The sequence below is a fragment of the Oncorhynchus mykiss genome, chromosome 16 (genome assembly GCF_057628025.1).
Source record: "Oncorhynchus mykiss isolate SJ-2025 chromosome 16, ASM5762802v1, whole genome shotgun sequence".
Lineage (NCBI taxonomy): Eukaryota > Metazoa > Chordata > Actinopteri > Salmoniformes > Salmonidae > Oncorhynchus > Oncorhynchus mykiss.
Genome location: NC_143037.1, coordinates 59,599,047 through 59,622,194, shown reverse-complemented (window position 1 = coordinate 59,622,194; position 23,148 = coordinate 59,599,047). Strand labels below are relative to the sequence as shown.

Sequence of the window (23,148 nt, the reverse complement as noted above, 5' to 3'; positions counted from 1 at the left end):
TGTTGCATATACCCTTACTCTGCTTGCACTGAATGCAAGAGAAGTTACACAATTTCCCTAGTTAATATTGCCTGCTGACATTTAATTTCTTAACTAAATATGCAGGTTTAAAAAAATATATACTTCTGTGTATTGATTTTAAGGCATTGATGTTTATGATTAGGTACATTTGTGCAATGATTGTGCTTGTTTCGCGAATGCGCTTTTGTTCAATCATCACCCGTTTGGCAAAGTTGAAATAGGCTGTGATTCGATAATCAATTCTGTGCCTGTTAATTTATCAACTACACATGGTTGATATTACTAGGTTAACTAGTGATTATGTGAAGATGGATTGTTTTTTATAAGTTAAGTTTAATGCTAGCTAGCAACTTACCTTCGCTCCTTGCAGCCACAATGTCCTTAACGCTGCACTCGCGTGGCAGGCTTACCACCTGTTACGCAGTTTCCTCATGGACTGCAATATAATCGTCATCCAAAAAGGCAGATTACAGATTATGAAAACTTGAAATCGGCCCTAATTAATTGGCCATTCCGAATAATCGATCGACCTCTACTCCAGAAATGTTCGAGCGGGTTCAAGTCCAGGTTCTGCCTGGGCCACTCAAGGTGATTCAGAGACTTGTCCTGAAGCTACTCCTGCGTTGTCTTGGCTGTGTGTTTAGGGTCGCTGTCCTGTTGTAAGGTGATACTTCGCCCCCAGTCTGCGACCCTGAGCGACCCTGATTTCTGTACTTTGCTCCATTCCTATTTCCCTCTCTTCTGACTAGTCTCCCTGCCACTGAAAAACATCCCCACAGCATGACGCTGCCACCACCATGCTTCACTGTAGGGATGGTGTCAGGTTTCCTCCGGGAAACATTAAGCCAAAGGTTTCATCAGATCAGAAAATCTAGTTGCTCATGGTCATCGTCCTTTAGGTTCCTTTTGGCAAACTCCAAGTGGGTTGTCATGTTCCTATTACTGAGGAGTGGATTCCATCTGGCCACTCTACCATAAAGGCCTGATTGGTGGCGTGCTGCAGAGTTGGTTGTCCTCCTGGAAGGTTCTCCCATCTCCACAGAGGACCTCTGGAGCTCTGTCAGAGTGACCATCGGGTTCTTGGTCACCTCCCTGACCAAGGATTGCTCAGTTTGGCCGGGCGGCCAGCTCTAGGAAGAGTCTTGATGATTCCAAACGTCTTCCATTTAAGAATGATGGAGGCCACTGAGGTCTTGGACCTTCAATAGTCTGAATATTTATGTAAAAAAGGTATATATATGTTTTTAATTTTAATAAATCTTGCGAATATTTCTAAACTTGTTTTCGTTTTGTCATTATGGGGTATTGTGTGTAGATAGTGAACCATTTAATCAATTTTAGAATAATGCCGTAAGTAACAAAATATGGAAAAAGTAATGTCTGAGTACTTTCAGACTGCACTGTATAATGTTAAAGGAAAAGTTGACCCAGAATCTAGAAACTCCCAAGTGGTTCCATATTGATACTAGTTCAGTGGAGTTTGCCCCCTCTCCCTGGATAGCATATTTGAGAACTGCAAAAACGGGTCATGTGACTTGTGATTTTGCTTGATTGCAGGCCTGCCTCACACTGCTCCATTGTCAGTGAATGCATGATTCACAAATTCGTGACCTGTGGACAAATTCATTGTTTTATTGAAAGCTTACAGGCCAAATTAGCAATTTGTCAAAAGTACTATTGGTTTTGGGTCAAGAAATGTGTACTTTCCTACCTAAAATATTTGAGATTATTTTGTATAATTTTATGTAGCCGACTGCCACAGCAGTGGAGATGGGTAACAATTTGGGGTTAAATTCTCCTTTAACATTAGCTATTGGGAAGATGGGTTTATATCAAACACTTTCTACCAGTGACCTGAAGTAGTGTGTACTTGATTTGTACTGTAGATTGAACTACGTCTCTAAAAGGCTTGCTAGCCCAGGTAGCTAGCTAATCAGAAGTGAATATGTGAACTCTCAGGGAGAGTCTCAATTGCATACTCTTCGTGTTCTCTCCTTGCCTCCTTCTCAAAACCCATTGGAGAAGATCAGAGGGGAGGGTCCTCTGGCTTTCTCATCCAATGGGTTTTTGAGAAGGATGCGAGTATGCAATTGAGATTATCCCCCAGTCTCTCAGTGGTGACCACCAACCACGGCGCCATGCAGAAATTTAACAGGTAGACAGTGGAATGTGTAGAATGCACAAACTCTGCTGCTGTTTGGAGCTGGTTCAGGTTGCCCCTACACTGTCATCCTTCTCTGCAACTGGCCAAACAGGGAAACTATGGGATGATTATTGTCTCCTCTTCGGTTCCATTGACTTGACACCCAGGTCAGTCTTTTTAGGTACACAAAGGGACAAATAATGCCAATAGATTTCTGCCAAATGTAACATCCAGTATCTCTGATGTACCATGTCTTCCAGTGGTCAAACACGTCCTCCAGAAACATGAGGGCTGCGAAGGACATGCAGAACTACAGACGAGGGTATCCTGTAAGTATAAGGGCCCTTGTTATTACACAGGAATAGGGTCTGGAGTTTTTGTTGTCCATGTGAACTTGACAGGAAAAGCTAGGATAACCTGGGCTTACCAAGACACAATGTTTTTCCTGACCAGAACTCCAGGCCCTACACATCTGCTTATATCTTGTTATAGTCTTAAAGATGTAATCAAGACATCTGACTGTGATATTTCTCTCTCCGCAGAATCTAACAGATGAATGCTCAGGAGAAAGAATGTTTAATTTAAAACTCTATCTCAATGAATATCCCGCCTCCCCTGATGGTAGGTCACTTGCTATTTAATCAGTTTTCAATGGCTATAAAATGTGCGTAATGAGTAAAAGCATATACAATGCCTTGCAAAAGTATTCATACCCCTTGGATTTTGTAAGCATTTCACATTTTAAGTAAGCATTTCACTGTCATGTCTACATCTGTTGTATTCAGCTCATGGGACTAATAACATTTGATTTTCTTTGGAGATGAGGGTATAACCAGCCATATGGAAGCAAACTGAAACTCATATTATATATTGAGGCCCCTTTTTCCACAATGAAATGTGCCGCTATTCTGAATTTAATTGTGTGCCCTCATAATTTGCGTGGATGATATTCAGAGACTCAAGTTATAGGCTTCTGAAGGGCTGAACATGCTGGGTTGATGTATGACCTTTTAGAATGTTTTGATAATATGTTTGTGCTTTTCTGTTTTTATTTTACAATTTGTATCATGTTAAATGTTAGCCACTATTGGGAGCCACAGTCAGTAATACCACATACATTTTATTTTTGCATCATTCCATTCTGTTTACGTTTCTTTCCTCTGTCACATCCTTGTAAATTGTTCCTGATGGTCACTAGCATTAGTGGATCATATTAGGCTAACAGTGTACAATCATTTGGGACATGTAGCCTATTTGAATCATTATAGAACTCTTACCACACATAGCAGGTTTAACCAGTAGCCTGGCGCACGGTTCAGGATGACTGGACCGTTGTCATCCTGTTCCATGATTGATCCCTATATTCTGAACCTGTACTCTTGATGTATTCCATTGAGTCTGTTGACAAAATTCAAATTAAAGTTACACCATATTTTAAAAGTGGAACTGACATCGTTTCAATTACTTTGTTTATCTGCAATCATATCAGTCAAATATAAAATGTATGCTACAAAACCAACTTTTTATAAGAGGGTTTTAAAACTAAAAAAATATTTCACTCAACATTCCATTACGTACAATACGGCATTGTTGGCAGAATGGATGCAGTTCAATGCATGATTAATATAATTCACCAATAGGTTTCTTGGTAGTCCAAAAAATGTTGCTATCAGGTTGTAAATCCTAGCTAGCCTGGTACATTGTTTGCTGCCTCCATTCGGGATGCACTGTTTCAGTTTCAATGACACAATATGTTGTACAAACGGACGAATGTAACTAAGGCTGGGATGTCAATACAATCAAACCTGCAAGGACAATGATCACAAGTCAGTCATAATGTGGATAATATGCTAGCGTATCTATGTAGCAAGCTAAAAACAGATGCACGTGTCATTTGGTTAGCTAGCAAGAAATGTGAATCGCTTCACTAGCTATCTATGCTGAACGGCGGTTATTCAGTTAGCATCTACTTCGATTTCAGAGCGCTCTTGTCTGGGTGTGCCGGAGTGCAGAATAACTGAATTAATGAACGTACAATACACTCTGCGCCGACTATGACCGGTGTCATTAAACTAAAAAGTAATGAACACTCTAACATGTTAAACAGCCTAACCAGCTCTGCTAGTGAGTAAAATAGTCAGTGAGGTGTTCTCTCATTTGTGTCTGGAAGTAGTTAGCTAGCAAGGTAGCCAACTTTAGCCAGTAAGGGTTTATCTAATGTCCCTTCGTTTAGATTTGAGCTCATCTTGCGCTGGCTAGCATTACTTGTTGATATGCTCTCCCTATACACACACACACACACACCTTTTTTTATGGTTTGATCAAAGTTTCCAAATGTAAAAGGATTCCTGTGGTATTTAGCTACGTATTTGCAGGAATCCATTCAAGTGTATTTTGTTGAACGCGTTCTAATCTAAAGTCGCGCTGTTGCAACTGCTTGTTAACACACAGTCCAGTTCAAAGTGAATGATGACAGGCCCTTGTGGCAAATGGCTTGTTTGCGTATAGTCTTCCTGTACCGTTAGCTATGGCGCACTGGTCTGCGTAGACTCCAGTTCTGGATTGTCCCAATGCACAGCCGCTTTCCCACTCTATATTACTATAGAGTTCTCAAATGCCTTAGTATATGTAATTCCCAAACATTCTAATCATGAAAACGTGAAAATGACCGTATCTAATTACTCGCTTGTCATATTTTTTTTTAAGTGTCATTCTTCATGGGGGTGTATATGAGCAGATTTTAATACGATTTCAGTTCCGCTTTAAGATAATTGTACTGAAAACTCCATTGAATGAAAACTCCAAGAAAATGTGTTGGCCAGCAAGTGGGAGTGTTTTCAGTGGTTGCATTACATTTATTTGTGGCGCACAAGTTAGCCACACCTGCAGATTGCGTTACACAACTGAAAAGGTAAATCTGAATACCAAATACTGAGAAGGGCGTAGGAAAGGCATAAATTCCTAAATCAGGATCGGGCCCTTAGACTTACTCAAGAACACTCCGCTGTATTTGCTCCCAAAGGGGTTTCTAACATGTATTGATTGACTCAGGGAGCTGAATACTTATGCAAAGACTATTTTAGATATTTAATTTATATGAATCTTAAAAATAAAAAAAAATCTTATACTTTGACATCACAGAATATTTTGTGTAGATTGTTGACAAGATTACAACTAAATCAATTTCAATCACACATTGTAACCCAATAAAATGTGATGAAATCCAAGGTACTTTTGTAAAGTACTGTATGTAATGACCTTTTGTATTTTTGTTTAGACATTTTAATCGAGTCATTTCATAAAGAATGGAGGACTGACTATAAGAGGCTGGAGAGAGTTCACTCCTACATTCAGTGGTAAGTGTGGTCCTAAATGCTTTGCTTCTGTTATGGGCTAGTTGTATTTATTTCTAATGTACATCTTAAAAGGCCACATTTTAAAACGGAGTCCAATCTTGGTTTCATCAGACCCAAAGAATCTTGTTGGTCATAGTCTAAGGGTCTTTAGGTGCCTTTTTGGCAAACTACAAGCAGGCTGTCATGTGCCTTTTACTGAGGAGTGGCTTCTGTCTGTCCGCTCTACCATAAAGGAGTGCTGCAGAGATGGTTGGAGTGCTGCAGAGATGGTTGTCCTTTTGGAAGGTTCTCCCATCTCCACAGAGGAACTCCAGAGCTCTGTTAGTGACCATCGGTTTCTTGGTCACCTCCCTGACAAAGGCCCTTCTCCCCCGATTGCTCAGTTTGGCCAGGTGGCCAGCTGTAGGAAGAGTCTTGGTGGTTCCAAACTTCTTCCATTGAATAATGATTTAAGGCCACTGTGTTCTTGACCTTCAATGCTGCAGAAATGTTTTGGTACCCATCCCCAGATCTGTACCTCGACACAATCCTGTCTCAGGGCTCTAAGGACAATTCCTTTGACCTCATGGCATGGTTTTTGCTCTGACATGCACTGTCAACTGTGGGAGCTTATATAGACAGGTATGTGCTTTTCCAAATCATGACCCTATCAATTGAATTTACCACAGGTGGACTCCAAGTTGTATAAACATTTCAAGGATAATCAATGGAAACAGGATGCACCTGAGCTCAATTTCGAGTCTCATAGCCAAGGGTCTGAATACTTATGTAAATACGTTTTTCCTGTTTATTTTTCATACATTTGCAAAAAAATTTAGAAAACAGTTTTCCCATTGTCTTTATCGGGTATTGTGTGTAGATTGCGTAGGATTTTTTAAATATAAATTTTAGAATAAGGCTGTTAACGCAACAAAAAGTTGAGTTCAGAATACTTTCTTTCCGAAGACACTGTTGCAGATATGTTTGACTTGCTTAAACAAATGTGGTTTCTACCGACAATTGATATGTACAAACTATGCCCTATAGCAACGACGAGCAGATAAGAGGCAATCCGTAATTTGGATTAAGACATGAGCGAGCTAGGACGGACGTAATCAATATAACTATTTGTTCGGCACTTTTGAAATGTACTGCGACAGAATTCAGAACATGGGTCGTTCTTACAGTATTCTTCCTGTACACCAAATCAGAACTGTAGGATAAACAAAGGGGGCCTATAATCGACGCAGTTAGCATTGAACCTTTCTGGCGCAGGTGTTCCGCTAGCGACCCACCTCGACAACATCCGGTGAAATTGCAGAGCGCCAAATTCAAAATACAGAAATAGTCATAATAAACATTCATAAAAAATACAAGTGTTATACATCGGCTTAAAGATGAACTTCTTGTTAATCCAGCCGCTTTGTCAGATTTCAAAGAGGCTTTACATTGAAAGCATACCATGCTTACCAAAAGCATACAAACATTTTACAACCATGTAAAGGAATTACAAAAGACAGAAATAGCGATTTTAAAATGAATCACTTACCTTTGAAGATCTTCATATGGTTAGAGTCCCAGCTACACAAATGTTTGATAAAGTCCCTCTTTATATCCCAAAAACTCAGTTTTGTTCAGTAATCCACTGGTTCAAAGGCGGTCAAAACATGCAATATGGGTCCTAACCCATTAGATACTCAAAAGGCATTCAATTGAAAATACCCATATCAAAAAAATCCCACTTCCTGGATGGGTTTTCCTCAGGTTTTTGCCTGCCATATCAGTTCTGTTATACTCAGATATTATTTTAACAGTTCTGGAAACTTTATAGTTTTCTATCGCAATCTACCAATTTTATGCCTATCCTAGCTTCTGGGCTTGAGTAACAGGCAGTTTACTTTGGGCATGCTTCTAATCCAGACGTCGAAATACTGCCCCCAAGCCATAAGAAGTTCTGAACCACCCATACCGGATCCGGGATAATTGTCATCAGCAACGCTGAATAGCACAGTCAAATAATATTAATATAAAATATTCATATTCATGAAATCACAAGTGCAATATTACAAAACACAGCTTAGCCTTTTGTTAATCCACCTGTTGTCTCAGATTTTGAAGTTATGCTTTACAGCGTTTAAGTTTATCGATCGCTCGACAAAAGTACACTTAGCATCAGGTAACTTGGTCACAAAAAGCAATCAAATTAATCGTTTACCTTTGATCTTCGGATGTTTTCACTCACAATACTCCCAGTTACACAACAAATGTTCCTTTTGTTCCATAAAGATATTTTTTATATCCAAATACCTCCGTTAGTTTGGTGCGTTATGCCCAGGAATCCACAGGAAAGAGCGGTCACGACAACGCAGACAAAAATGACAAATGATATCCATAATGTCCACAGAAACATGTCAGACATTTTTTATAATCAATCCTCAGGGTGTTTTTCAAATATCTATTTGATTAATATATCAACCGGGACAGTTGGCTTTTCACTAGGACCAGGAGTAACAATGGCGCCTTTCTCTTTTTGCGCACAATTCACTCTGAGCCCCCACCTATCCATTTACGCAATGTGGTCATTCACGCTCATTCTTCAAAATAAAGGCCTGAAACTATGTCTGAAGACTGACACCTTGAGGAAGTGATAGGAAAAGGAATCTGGTTGATGTCCCTTTAAATGGAGCAATGGGAGGCTATGGAACATGGAGTTTTCAAAATAGAAGCCCCTTCCTGGTTTGATTTTTCTCAGGGTTTCGCCTGCAATATCAGTTCTGTTATACGCACAGACACTATTTTGACAGTTTTGGAAACTTTAGAGTTTTCTATCCTAATCTGTCAAGTATATGCATATTCTAACATCTGGTTCTGAGAAATAGGCCGTTTACTTTGGGAACGTTATTTTTCCAAACATAAAAATAGTGCCCCCTAGCTTCAAGAGGTTAACTTGTTATTGCTGCAATCCCAATACCGGGATCGATATGACAACTACCAGTGAAAATAGCGCCAAATTCAAACCACAGAAATCTCATAATTACAATTCCTAAAACATACACGTGTTTTATATAATTTTAATGGTAATCTTGTTGTTAATCCCACCAAAGTGTCTGATTTCAAATAGGCTTTTCAGCGAAAGCACTACAAACGATTATGTTAGGTCTCCACCAAACCACAATAAGCACAGCCATTTTCCAGCTAAATATAGCATTCACAAAAAGCAGAAATAAAGATAAAATGAATTACTAACCTTGAATTATCTTCATCAGATGACACTCATAGGACTTCATGTTACACAATACATGCATGTTTTTTGATAAAGTTCATATTTATATAAAAAAATCTGAGTTTACATTGGCTATTTAGATTCACTAGTTCCAAAAACATCAAGTGATTTTGCATAGCCACATCATTTTAACAGAAATACTCATCATAAATGTAGATAATACAAGTTATACACATGGAATTATAGATATACCTCTCCTTAATGCAACCGCTGTGTCAGATTTCAAAAAAAGTTTTCGGAAAAAGCAGCACATGCAATAATCTGAGACGGCGCTCAGAACAGAAGCCAAATTAGCCGTCATGTTGGAGTCAACAGAAACCAGAAAATACATGATAAATGTTTCCTTACCTTTGATGAACTCCATCAGGATGCAGTCTTAGGAATCCCAGGTCCACAATAAATGCTTCATTTGTTCGAAAATGTCTGTTATTTATGTCCAATTAGCTACTTTGGTTAGCGCGTTTGGTAAACAATTCCAAAGTCACAAAGCGCGTCCACTATAATATGACGAAATGTCAAAAAGTTCCGTAACAGTCAGCTTTAAACTTCTTCACAACAGTATCTCGGACCTGCCTGGTGTGTTCCTTGTTCTTCATGATGCTCTCTGTGCTTTTAACGGACCTCTGAGACTATCACAGTGCAGGTGCATTTATACGGAGACTTGATTACACACAGGTGGATTGTATTTATTTATTTATTTATTTTATTTTACCTTTATTTAACTAGGCAAGTCAGTTAAGAACAAATTCTTATTTTCAATGACGGCCTAGGAACAGTGGGTTAACTGCCTGGATTGTATTTATCATCATTAGTCATTTAGGTCAACATTGGATCCTTCAGAGATCCTCACTGAACTCCTGGAGAGAGTTTGCTGCACTGAAAGTAAAGGGGCTGAATAATTTTGCACCCCCAATTTTTCAGTTTTTGATTTGTTAAAAAAGTTTGAAATATCCAATAAATGTCGTTCCACTTCATGATTGTGTCCCACTTATTGTTGATTCTTCACAAAAAAATACAGTTTTATATCTTTATGTTTGAAGCCTGAAATGTGGCAAAAGGTCGCAAAGTTCAAGGGGGCCGAATACTTTCGCAAGGCACTGTATATCTTGAATTACTAATAAGCATGCAACCATTAAGAGAATTACTGTAAATACTGTTACATCCCCATGGATTGATGAGGAATTTAAAATGTGTTTGGTTGAGAGGGATGAGGCAAAAGGAATGGCAAATAAGTCTGGCTGCACAAATGATTGGCAAATGTTCTGCAAATTGAGAAGTCGTGACCAAACTGATTAAAACCTCTTTGGGCTAGGGGGCACTATTTTCACGTCCGGATGAAAAGCGTGCCCAAAGTAAACTGCCTGTTACTCACGCCCAGAAGCTAGGATATGCATATAATTGGTAGATTTGGATAGAAAACACTCTAAAGTTTCTAAAACCGTTAAAATAATGTCTGTGTATAACAGAACTGATTTGGCAGGCGAAACCCCTAGGTCTAACCATCCAGGAAAAATAAAAACATTTAGGTCACTGTGTTTTCAATTAGTTTTCTATGGGAAACCCTATTTATGAGGAACCTGGTTGCAGTTCCTATGGCTTCCACTAGATGTCAGTCTTTAGAAATTGGTTGTTTTTCCTTTGAGAAATGAATAAGTAGTCCTGTTCTTTCCATGTGTCACTCAGATGGACTCTTGGTCCATCCAAGTCTTTTGGTGCGCGTGACCTGGAACGCGCTTCATGTTGTTTTTATCCGTTATTGAAAAACAGTATATCCCGTCTAAAATTGTATCGATTATTTACGTTTTAGGGTACCTAAGGTTGGATTAGGAACGTTGTTTGAAATGTTTGGACCAAGTTTACAGGTAATTTATTAGATACTTTTGTAGACATGTTGGGCGAGTTGAAACCAGTGTATTTCTGAATCAAACGCGCCAAATAAATTGACATTTTTGGGACATAAAGAAGGACATTATCGAACAAAAGGACCATTTGTGATGTTTCTGGGACATTTTGGAGTGCCAACAGAAGATCTTCAAAGGTAAGGCATGAATTATATCGCTATTTCTGACTTTTGTCACGCGCCTGCCTGGTTGAAATCTGATTTTCATGTGATTGTATGCGGGGCGCTGTCCTCAGATAATTGCATGATCTGCTTTTGCTGTAAAGCCTTTTTGAAATCTGACACAGCAGCTGGATTAACAAGAAGTGAAGCATTATTTTGATGTATAACACTTGTATGTTTTATGAATTTGTATTATCAGTATTTCTGTTTTTGAATTTGGCGCGCTGCAATTTCACTGGATGTTGTCAAATCAATCCCGTTAACGGGATTAGAGCGGGAAGGGATCACTAGGAATCTCTAAGAGGTTTTAAATAGAAGAATCTACACTATGAAACACAGAATGACAGTAAAATGCTTTGGAGCACCTACAGTGAAATTTTGGCAAAGGCAAACTCGCCTCCATCATTCATTAAATCCGATGGCTCATCACAAAACCGACTGATATTGCTTTAACTATTTTAATGATTGTTTTTCATTGGCAAGATTAGCAAACTTGGGCAATGACATGCCAGCAATAAACGCTGACAGTACAAATTCAAGTATATCTGACCAAATTATGAAAGACAAGAATTGTAATTATGAATTCCATAGTGAGTGGAAGAGGTGGGGAAATTATTGTTGTCTATCAACAATGACAAGCCACCGGGGTCTGACAACTTGGGATTTAAAATTACTGAGGATAATAGCAGGTGATGTTTCCACTCCTATTTGCAATATCTTCAATTTAAGCCTACTAGAAAGTGTGTGCCCTCAGGCCAGGAGGGAAGCAAAAGTCATTCAGCTACCCAAAAAATAGTAAAGCCCCCTTTTACTGGCTCAGATATCTGACCAATCATCCTCTTACCAACCCTTAGTAAGCTTTTGGGAAAAATGGTGTTTGACCAGATACAATGCTATTTTAAAGAAGAAAAAAAATAACAATTTCAGCATGCTTATAGGGAAGGACATTCAACAAGCACAGCACTTACAGAAATAACTGATTGGCTGAGAGATTGATAAAAAGATTGGTGGAGCTGTTTTATTTCAACTTCAGTGTGGCTTTTGACATTATTGATCATAGTCTGCTGCTGGAAACTTGTGTTATGGCTTTACACCCTCTGCTATATTGTGGATAAAGAGTTACCTGTCTAACAGAACATAGAGCGTGTTATTTAATGGAAGCCTCCAACATAATCCAGGTAGAATCAGGAATTCCCCAGGGCAGCTGTCTCAGCCCCTTTTTTCAATCTTTACTAACGACATGCCATTGGAGTAAAGGCAGTGTGTTTATGTATGTGGATGACTCAACACTATACACGTCAGCTACTACAAAAACTGAAATGACTGCAACACTTAACAAAGAGCTGCAGTTTCAGAATGGGTGGCAAGGAATAAGTAAAAAATATAAAAATAAAATCATTGTATTTGGGACAAATCATTCACTAAACCTCAACTAAATATTGTAATAAATAATGTGGAAATTGAGCAAGTTAAGGTAACCCTGGATTGTATACTGTCATGGTCAAAACATATTGATTCAACAGTAGCGAATAAAGTCTGTCCATAATAAAGTGCTACTCTACCCTAACAGCACTATCAACAAGGCAGGTCCTACAGGCTCTAGTTTTGTCGCACCTTGACTACTGTTCAGTCTTGTGGCCACAAAGGGATTTAGGAAAATTGCATTTGGCTCAGAACAGGGCAGCACAGCTGGTCCTTGGATGTACACAAGAGGGCAAACATTAATAACATGCACTGGCGGAAAGTGGAGAAGAGATTGACTTCATCACTACTTTTATTTGTGAGAGGTATTGACATTGAAAGCACCAAGCGGTCTGTTTTAAACGATTGGCACACAGCTCAGACACCATGCATACCCCCACAAGACATGCCACCAGAGGTCCCTTCACAGTCCCCAAGTCGAGAACAGACTATGGGAGGCGCACAGTACTACATAGAGCCATGCCTACATGGAACTCTATTCCACATCAAGTAACTGATGCAAGCAGTAGAATCAGACAAAAATAGATTAAGATAAAAATAGACCTTTATGGAGCACTGGGGGCTGTGAAGCAACACCGACACATACAGTTGAAGTTGGAAGTTTACATACACCTTAGCCAAATAGATTTAAACTCAGTTTTTCACAATTCCTGACATTTAATCATTGTAAAGATTCCCTGTTTTAGGTCAGTTAGGATCACCACTTTATTTTAAGAATGTGAAATGTCAGAATAATAGTAGAGTGATTTATTTCAGCTTTTATTTCTTTCATCACATTGCCAGTGGGTCAGAAGTTTACATACACTCAATTAGTATTTGGGAGCAGTGCCTTTTAAATTGTTTAACTTGGGTCAAACGTTTCGGGTAGCCTTCCACAAGCTTCCCACAATAAGTTGGGTGAATTTTGGCCCATTCCTCCTGACAGAGCTGGTGTAACAGAGTCAGGTTTGTAGGCCTCCGGGCTCGCACACGCTTTTTCAGTTCTGCCCACAAATGTTCTATAGGATTGAGGTCATGGCTTTGTGATGGTCACTCCAATACCTTGACTTTGTTGTCCTTAAGCCATTTTGCCAGAACTTTGGAAGTATGCTTTGGGTCATTGTCCATTTGGAAGACCCATTTGCTGCCAAGGTTTAACCTCTCTGGGATATGTGGGACGGTAGCGTCCAACCTGGCCAAAAGCCAGAGAAAATGCAGAGCGCCAAATTCAAATAAATTACTATAAAAATCTAACTTTCATGAAATCACACATGCAAGATAGCAAATTAAAGCTACACTTGGTGTGAATCCAGCCTTTCAAAAAGGCTTTTCGGCGAAAGCAAACAATGCTATTATCTGAGTAAACAAAGAAAGAAAAGCATATTTCAACCCTGCAAGCGCGACACAAAACACAGAAATAAAAATATAATTCATGCCTTACCTTTGACGAGCTTCTTTTGTTGGCACTCCAATATGTCCCATAAACATCACAAATGGTCCTTTTGTTCGATTAATTCCGTCTATATATCCAACATGTTAATTTATTTGCCGCGTTTGATCCAGAAAAACACCGGTTCCAACTTGCGGAACGTGACTACAAAATATCTCAAAGGTTACCTGTAAACTTTGCCAAAACATTTCAAACTACTTTTGAAATACAACTTGAGGTATTTTTTAACGTAAATGATTAATAAAATTGAAGACGGGATGATCTGTAGCATGCTTTCTGGTCACGCGCCTCCATCTAACGGTACACTTCAAGTTACCCTCGTTCAAGATGGCCATTACACAAAGGAAAACCTCAACCAATTTCTAAAGACTGTTGACATCCAGTGGAAGCGATAGGAACTGCAAGAAGGTCCCTTAGAAATCTGGATTCTCAATGAAAACCCATTGAAAAGAGTGACCTAAAAAATCAAAAAAATCTGAATGGTTTGTCCTCAGTTTGTCCTGCTAAATAAGTTCAGTTATACTCAGACATGATTCAAACAGTTTTAGAAACTTCAGGGTGTTTTCTATCCAAATCTACTAATAATATGCCTATTTTATCTTCTGGGGATGAGTAGCAGGCAGTTGAATTCCGGATGAAATGCATGCCCGATGTGAAAATACTGCCCCCTGTCACCAAGAAGTTAACTTCCTGACTTATGTCTTGAGGTGTTGCTTCAATTTATCCACATAATTTTGTGATGTGCACCAGTCCGTCCTACAGCAAAGCACCCCCACAACATGATGCTGCCACCCCGTGCTTCACGATTGGGATGGTGTTCTTCAGCTTGCAAGCCTCCCCCTTTTTCCTCCAAACTTAACGATGGTAATGATGGCCAAACAGTTCTATTTTTGTTTCATCAGACCAGAGGACATTTCTCCAAAAAGTATGTTCTTTGTCCCAATGTGCAGTTGCAAACCGTAGTCAGGCTTTTTTACGGCGGTTTCGGAGCCGTGGCTTCTTCCTTGCTGAGCGGCCTTTCAGGTTATGTCGATATAGGACTCGTTTTACTGTGGATATAGATACTTTTGTAGCCGTTTCCTCCAGCATCTTCACAAGGTCCTATGCTGCTGTTCTGGGATTGATTTGCACTTTTTGCACCAAAGTATGTTCATCCCTAGGAGACAGAACTCGTCTCCTTCCTGAGCTGTATGACGGCTGCATGGTCCCAAGGTGTTTATACTTGCGTACTATTGTTTGTGCAGATGAGCGTGGTACCTTCAGGCATTTGGAAATTGCTCCCAAGGATGAACCAGACTTGTGAAGGTCTACAATTTTTTTTGTTTAGGTCTTTGCTGATTTCTTTTGATTACCCCATGAATCAAGCAAGTTTGAAGTAGGCCTTGAAATACATCCACAGGTACACCTCCAATTGACTCAAAGTATGTCAATTAGCCTATCAGAAGATTCTAAAGTCATGACATAATTTTCTGGAATTTTCCAAGCTGTTTAAAGGCACTGTCAACTTAGTGTATGTAACCTTCTGATGCACTGGAATTGTGATTCAGTGAAATAATCTGTAAACAATTGTTGGAAAAATTACTTGTCATGCACAAAGTAGATGTCCTAACAGACTTGCCAAAGCTATAGTTTTTAACAAGAAATTTGTGGAGTGGTTGAAAAATTAGTTTTAATGACTCCAACCTAAGTGCATGTAAACTTCCGACTTCAACTGTACATACACATGGATCTTGTGTTGTAGATATGTGGTAGTAGAGTAGGGGCCTGAGGGCAAACAGAGTGTTGTGAAATCTGTTTATGAATGTATTGTAATGTTTTTAAAATTATATAACTGCCTTAATTTTTCCGGACCCCAGGAAGAGTAGCTGCTTTCTCAGTAGCAGCTAATGGGTATCCATAATAAACACAAAGCTCTCAGGATCATGAAATGCTTCTTACGAAGCCACTCCTTCGTTGCCCGGACGGTGTGTTTGGGATCATTGTCATGCTGAAAGACCCAGCCACGTTTCATCTTCAATGCCCTTGCTGATGGAAGGAGGTTTTCACTCAAAATCTCACGATACATGGCCCCATTCATTCTTTCCTTTAAACGGATCAGTCGTCCTGATCCCTTTGCAGAAAAACAGCCCCAAAGCATGATGTTTCCACCCCCATGCTTCACAGTAGGTATGGTGTTCTTTGGATTCAACTCAGCATTCTTTGTCCTCCAAACACGACGAGTTGAGTTTTTACCAAAAAGTTATATTTTTGTTTCATCTGACCATATGATATTCTCCCAATCTTCTTCTGCATCATCCAAATGCTCTCTAGCAAACTTCAGACAGGCCTGGACATGTACTGGCTTAAGCAGGGGGACACGTCGGGCACTGCAGGATTTGAGTCCCTGGCTGCGTAGTGTGTTACTGATGGTAGGCTTTGTTACTTTGGTCTCAGCTCTCTGCAGGTCATTCACTAGGTCCCCCCGTGTGGTTCTGGGATTTTTGCTCACTGTTCTTGTGATCATTTTGACCCCACAGGGTGAGATCTTGTGTGGAGCCCCAGATCGAGGGAGATTATCAGTGGTCTTGTATGTCTTCCATTTCCTAATATTTGCTCCCACAGTTGATTGCTTCAAACCAAGCTGCTTACCTATTGCAGATTCAGTCTTCCCAGCCTGGTGCAGGTCTACAATTTTGTTTCTGGTGTCCTTTGACAGCTCTTTGGTCTTGGCCATAGTGGAGTTTGGAGTGTGACTGTTTGAGGTTGTGGACAGGTGTCTTTTATACTGATAACAAGTTCAAACAGGTGCCATTAATACAGGTAACGAGTGGAGGACAGAGGAGCCTCTTAAAGAAGAAGTTACAGGTCTGTGAGAGCCAGAAATCTTGCTTGTTTGTAGGTGACCAAATACTTATTTTCCACCATAATTTGCAAATAAATTCATTAAAAATCCTACAATGTGATTTTCTGGATTTTTTTCCCCGCATTTTGTCTGTCATAGTTGAAGTGTACCTATGAAAATTACAGGCCTCTCTCATCTTTTTAAGTGGGAGAACTTGCACAATTGGTGGCTGACTAAATACTTTTTGCCCCACTGTATATAGCCCTTCGTACATCAGCTGATATCTCAAAGTGCTGTACAGAAACCCAGCCTAAAACCCCAAACAGCAGGCAATGCAGGTGTTTAAGCACGTTGGCTAGGAAAAACTCCCTAGAAAGGCCGAAACCTAGAGAGGAACTAGGCTATGAGGGGTGGCCAGTCATCTTCTGGCTGTGCCTGGTGGAGATTATAACAGAACATGGCCAAGATGTTCAAATGTTCATAAATGACCAGCATGGTCAAATAATAGGTCTGGGACAGGTAGCATGTCCGGTGAACAGGTCAGGATTCCATAGCCGCAGGCAGAACAGTTGAAACTGGAGCAGCAGCACGGCCAGGTGGACTGGGGACAGCAAGGAGTCATCATGCCAGGTAGTCCTGAGGCATGGTCCTAGGGCTCAGGTCCTCCGAGAGAAGGAAAGAGAATTAGAGAGAGCATACTTAAATTCACACAGGACACCGGATAAGACAGGAGAAGTACTCCAGATATAACAAACTGACCCTAGCCCCCCGACACAAACTACTGCAGCATAAATACTGGAGGCTGAGACAGGAGGGGTCTGGAGACACTGTGGCCCCATCCAAAGATACCCCCGGACAGGGCCAAACAGGAAGGATATAACCCCACCCACTTTGCCAAAGCACAGCCCCCACACCACTAGAGGGATATCTTCAACCACCAACATACCATTGTGAGACAAGGCCGAGTATAGCCCACAAAGATCTCCGCCATGGCACAACCCAAGGGGGGGTGCCAACCCAGACAGGAAGATCACATTGCTTTAAGACATGAAGGTCAGTCAATGCGGAATATTTCAATGACTTTGAAAGTTTCTTCAAGTGCAGTCGCAAAAACCAAGCGTTATGATGAAACGGGTACTCATGCAGACCGCCACAGGAAAGGAAGAGTTAACTCTGCTGCAGAAGATAAGTTCATTAGAGTTAACTGCACCTCAGAAATTGCATCCCAAATAAATGCTTCAGAGTTCAAGTAACAGACACATCTCATCTCATGCCTTCATGGTTGAATTGCTGCGAATAAACCACTACTAAAGGACACCAATAAGAAGAGACTTACTTGGGCCAAGAAACACAAGCAATGGACATTAGAGTGGCAGGAAGCCACTGGTTAGATCGTTGGGCCAGTAACCGAAAGGTTGCTGGATCAAATCCCTGAGCTGACAAGGTAAAAATCTGTCGTTCTGCCCCTGAACAAGTCCAGTTAACCCACTGTTCCCCAGTAGGCTGTTATTGTAAATAAGCATTTGTTCTTAACTGACTTGCTTAGTTAAATAAAGGTTACATTTAAAAAAATAGACTGGTGGAAATGTGTCCTTTGGTCTGGAGTCCAAATTGGATGTTTTTGTTTCCAACCGCCGTGTCTTTGTGGTGTGGGTGAACAGATGATCTCAGCATGTGTATTTCCCACTGTAAAGCATTGTGACACTGTCTGATTTATTTAGAATTCAAGGCACACTTAACCAGCATGGCTAACACCGCATTCTGTAGTGATAATTCATCCCATCTGGTTTGCACTTAGTCCCACTATCATTCGTTTTTCAAGAGGACAGTGACCCAACACACCTCCAGGCTGTGTAAGGACTATTTGACCCAAGAAGGAGAGTGATGCATCAGATGACCTGTTCTTCACAATCACCTGACCTCAACCCAATTGAGAGAGTTTGGGATGGTAGAGTGAAGGGAAAACAGCCAACAAGTGCTCAGCATATATGGGAACGCCTTCAAGAAGTTTTTTTTTTTTTTTTTTACTATTTTCTACATTGTTGAATAATGGTGAAGACATCAAAACTATGCAATAATGCATATGGAATCATGTAGTAACCAAAAAAGTGTTAAACAAATCAAGATATATTTTAGATTCTTCAAAGTAGCCACACTTTTGCGTAGATGACAACTTTTAACACTCTTGGCATTGTCTCAACCAGCTTCATGAGGAATTATTTTCCAACAGTCTTGAAAGAGCTCCCACATACTGAGCACTTGTTGGCTGCTTTTCCTTCACTCTGCCATCCAATTAATCCCAAACCATCTCATATGTATGTGTGTGTGTGTGTGTGTGTGTGTGTGTGTGTGTGTGTGTGTGTGTGTGTGTGTGTGTGTGTGTGTGTGTGTGTGTGTGTGTGTGTGTGTGTGTGTGTGTGTGTGTGTGTGTGTACATGTGTGCATGCATGTGTTCAAAAGTTTGGGGTCACTTAGAAATGTCCTTGTTTTTGAAAGAAAGCTTCTTTTTTTGTCCATTTAAAATAACATCAAATTCATCAGAAATAAAGTATAGACATTGTTAATGTTGTAAATTACTATTGTAGCTGGAAATGGCAGATTTTTTATGGAACATGTACATAGGCATACAGAAGCCCATTAGCAGCAACCATCACTCCTGTGTTCCAATGGCACGTTGTGTTAGCTAATCCATGTTTATCCATTTAGAAAACTATTTTGCAATTGTTAGCACAGCTGAAAACTGTGTTCTGATTTAAAAAACAATACAACTGGCCTTTCAAAAAAGGACATTTCTAGGTGACCCCAAACTTTTGAAAGGTAGTGTATATGTGTGTGTATATATGTTATTTTCTGTTACTCTGTTTATTTAGTAAATATTTTCTTAACTGCATTGTTGGTTAAGGGCTTGTAAGTAAGCATTTAACGGTAAGGTCTGCCTACACCTGTTGTATTCGGCACATGTGACAAATACAATTTTGATATGTAGCCATCTCAAGTTATAATTCACTGTTGCTCTCAGGTTGTTTCCACTGCGGGAGCCTGGAGTGAACTACATGGCCTCTGAGCTCACCAAGAAGGAGATCCTGGTGAGTGCTTCACCATAACGTTTTGCTTGATCTTTGTGGTGTATTAGGGGCACATCAATGCTCCTTTCTCAAAATGAGTTGTTTAATGAAATCGTAAGCATAGGGTGACTTGTCGAAGGACTCCCTTGGGTCCAGTAAGCAGACAACTTTGATATGAATGGAGCTTCTCCTCCATCAAAGCAATGATTATAATCTGATCTCTGTGCTCTTGTCCCTCTGTGTAATCAGGCCTTCCGGGAGAGTGAGGAGGCCAAGAAGAGGCTGGTAGAGTCCTACGAGCTCATGTTGCGGTTCTATGGCATCCAGCTGGTCAATAAAGACACAGGCGAGGTCAAACGTGCTGACAACTGGAAGGAACGCTTCGCCAACCTTGAACGATGAGTTGCTGAAGTCATTTCTTGGCCAACTTTACAGGGTGTGGTTTCTTGGGGCCATGTTGAAGCACTTATGACCATTCTTGGTCCAATTTCTAAATGAGAAACACTAATTTATTTGTCTTAGTAGTAGGTGGTGTTCACTGTAAATAGGGGTCCTCCATCTAAATATTGGTTGTGTCTTCTCTTGTTTTGCCCCCTCAGGAACATGCACAATAACCCCCGCATCACGCGCATCCTGAAGGGCCTGGGGGAGCTAGGTTTTGAGCATTACCAGAACCCACTGGTGCACTTTTTCCTGGAGGAGATGCTGGTCAAAAAGAACCTGAGTAGCATCAAGCGCAACGTGTTTGACTACTTCCTGTTTGCAGTGCGTGACAAGCAGAAGCGCAAAGAGTTGCTGCGCTACGCCTTCCAGCACTTCGAGCCCAAGGACAAGTTTGTGTGGTGCCCCCGAAAGATCCAGAAACAGCTGAAGAAGGCAGAGAAGGGAAACGGAGAGGGAGTAGAGGAGGGCTTCCCACGAGCCAAGGCTAGAGGAGGAGAGGCAGGGGGAGCCCAGAAGGAAGCGAAGGATGTCACAGAGGAGGTGACAGAGACGGCCAAATTGACTGATGAAGCAGTGAGTAGTGACCGAGATAAGCAGGCCGAGGGGTCTTCTGTTGATCCTCCTGGGCTAGCGGTCTCCTCAGAGGACTCTGAACCGCTGGGAAACAGGAACTGTAATGATACTGACAATGTTGACATGGACCATTCAGGCAGCCCTGAGTCTGTTAAAGGAGACCACAGTATGGAGGAAGGACTCAAAGAGAACAGTCAAGCCAAGGACAGCGTCCAGAACTCAGTCAATGTCAAGCCAGCTGCATCTGAAATGGAGTCTGAGAAGTTGGAGCAACCGACCAAGAAGAAAAGGGAAGGTCACAAGGCGTGCCTAGCAACAGGCGGGAGGAAGGCATGGTTGTCCCCAACAACAACCACCACCACTCCAATCAGGTGAGCCTGTCCGTGACATCATCCCACAAAGTCAAGACTGATGATCCCAAAAAGGATTCGCCCAAGAAGAATTTGACCATAAAGGATTCCCCCAAAAAGCACTTGCCATCGGACTCCTCAGAACGAGGTGAAAAACACCCAAGGACTGACTTTAGTGATGTGACTGATAACAAAGCAGTGCCAGTGGATGGGGAGAACACAGAGAAAGCTTTAAAGGGACAGACAAATGTAAAAGAAGTGAAAAATGGAGTGGAGGTGATGGATGTGGAATCCACCTACCAGCCAAGACATGGGATCTTCCTGAAGGAAGGAAGGAAGGAAGGAAGGAAGGAAGGGAGGGAGGGAGGGAAGAATCCAAGGCAGACTAAAGGGACATATGTTCACTTGTGTACATTTATGGCCAATCCCAAAATTGACTCCATCAGATAACATAGGTATAAGCCATACGTTAAAAACGTAATATTGCTGTCTATGCCAAATTAAATTCTCTGCATATTGCTTACACTTTTGCAATCCTCTCAGAATGGCATACATTCTGACTCTACAGAGATTCCTAGGATGTTGGGTATGGGTGGTTTCCACTGATTTTTAACAGTACATTTTTCATGCCGTATTATATTCACATCTACTGTCCTCAGTGTTCACATTCGAGTGGGTATGTTATTTTTGTTGGTATGGATTACTGAATTTATTTGTTCACATGTCTGAATTTGTGTTGGGGAGGGGATTATGGTAATGACTGCAAAATCAGTTCTCCATGGTTGATACTGCAAGTAGTTAGGAGCTTTGTACTGAGGAGATTGATAAGGAATGTCTAACATTGAAATGATAGATTCCATATCATACAGTGAAATGTTGCTTGCTTGTTACAACTTTACAGTTTTGCACAGGTGGGAAAAATACATTTTGGAAATATACTTTGTATCTAGTATGATGTATCATGTGTCAGATGACATTGTTTTATTTTTTCACTGAAAGCCCATACTGTGAAATGGGAGCAGGATTGTAATGTCATTTTGTTTATTTCAAGAAAGTTGCACAATTATTATTTTGAGTATGAGAGGTGTGATCTATAGATGACTGCCAAAAAAATAAAATAACATTTGACTGGTTGATTGTATTGTCTTCTTGGCAGTATTGGAATAATGAGACGTAGCTATTTGGTAAAACAACTTTTGCTTTGTTGGATGATGTCATCAATAGGATGTGGGTGTACTTTCCTTATGTTCTGGAGCATATTTGTATTTATTGATTGTTTAATTGTTTCTTTTTCTAATGTATTATATGATTTGCCAGATGCCTTTTTACTCAGGAAAACCCTGTGGGAGATGGTACACAACATTTCTTCCATCTCCGAGGTTATGTTTGGGACAAAACCACGTTTCCATCCTGTTTGCATGCTAGTAAAAATAAAAATCAAGACCGCTTTGATGGAAACAGGAACTTTTGGTGCAAGTTTGTTCGACATGGTGGGATCTTTTTTTTTGTGTCTAAAATTAATTATGCGCGTTATGGCGGCGGAAACCATCATGTCGAAGTAAACTAGGAGTCACACGTTAATATGCTGTGTGGTCCTCCCACAATGACTCAGAAAACCATGCAGTTTGTGAAATGATTTATGATGAACGTCACAGGCTGGTGAAAGTGCACGTTGATGAGCTTGATGCTAATTTCCAATAGATATCAAGGGTCTTATTCTGGTGACGTGATGATCGACACTTGACTTCAGTTTGGTGTTTCCTCCAAACTGAATAGTTGTGCATTAAAATCAGTACGTGATGACATTGCACACAAAATGTACTTTCACCAAAAGGACAACTCCATTGTTGATACAGTCCCAAAATGTTTTGCATGTCAGCATGACCCATTTTGCATCATATGATGCTGGGTTTTGCAGCATTATGATGCTGGGTTTTGCAGCATTATGATGCTGGGTTTTGCAGCATTATGATGCTGGGTTTTGCAGCATTATGATGCTGGGTTTTGCAGCATCATGATGCTGGGTTTTGCAGCATCATGATGCTGGGTTTTGCAGCATTCGATGCAAAATGCATCATAGTGTTTTTTGAAAGTTTCTTTATGTAGATGTTTCTTCCATCTCTGAGATTGTTTGGGTCAT

The 23,148-nt window shown here is 40.5% G+C and overlaps 1 pseudogene; it reads left to right on the top strand.

Moving 5' to 3' along the window:
• LOC110491121 (uncharacterized) overlaps positions 1–21,458 on the top strand; it is a 46,555-nt pseudogene extending 25,097 nt beyond the window's left edge.
• The last annotated feature ends 1,690 nt before the right edge of the window (positions 21,459–23,148 follow it).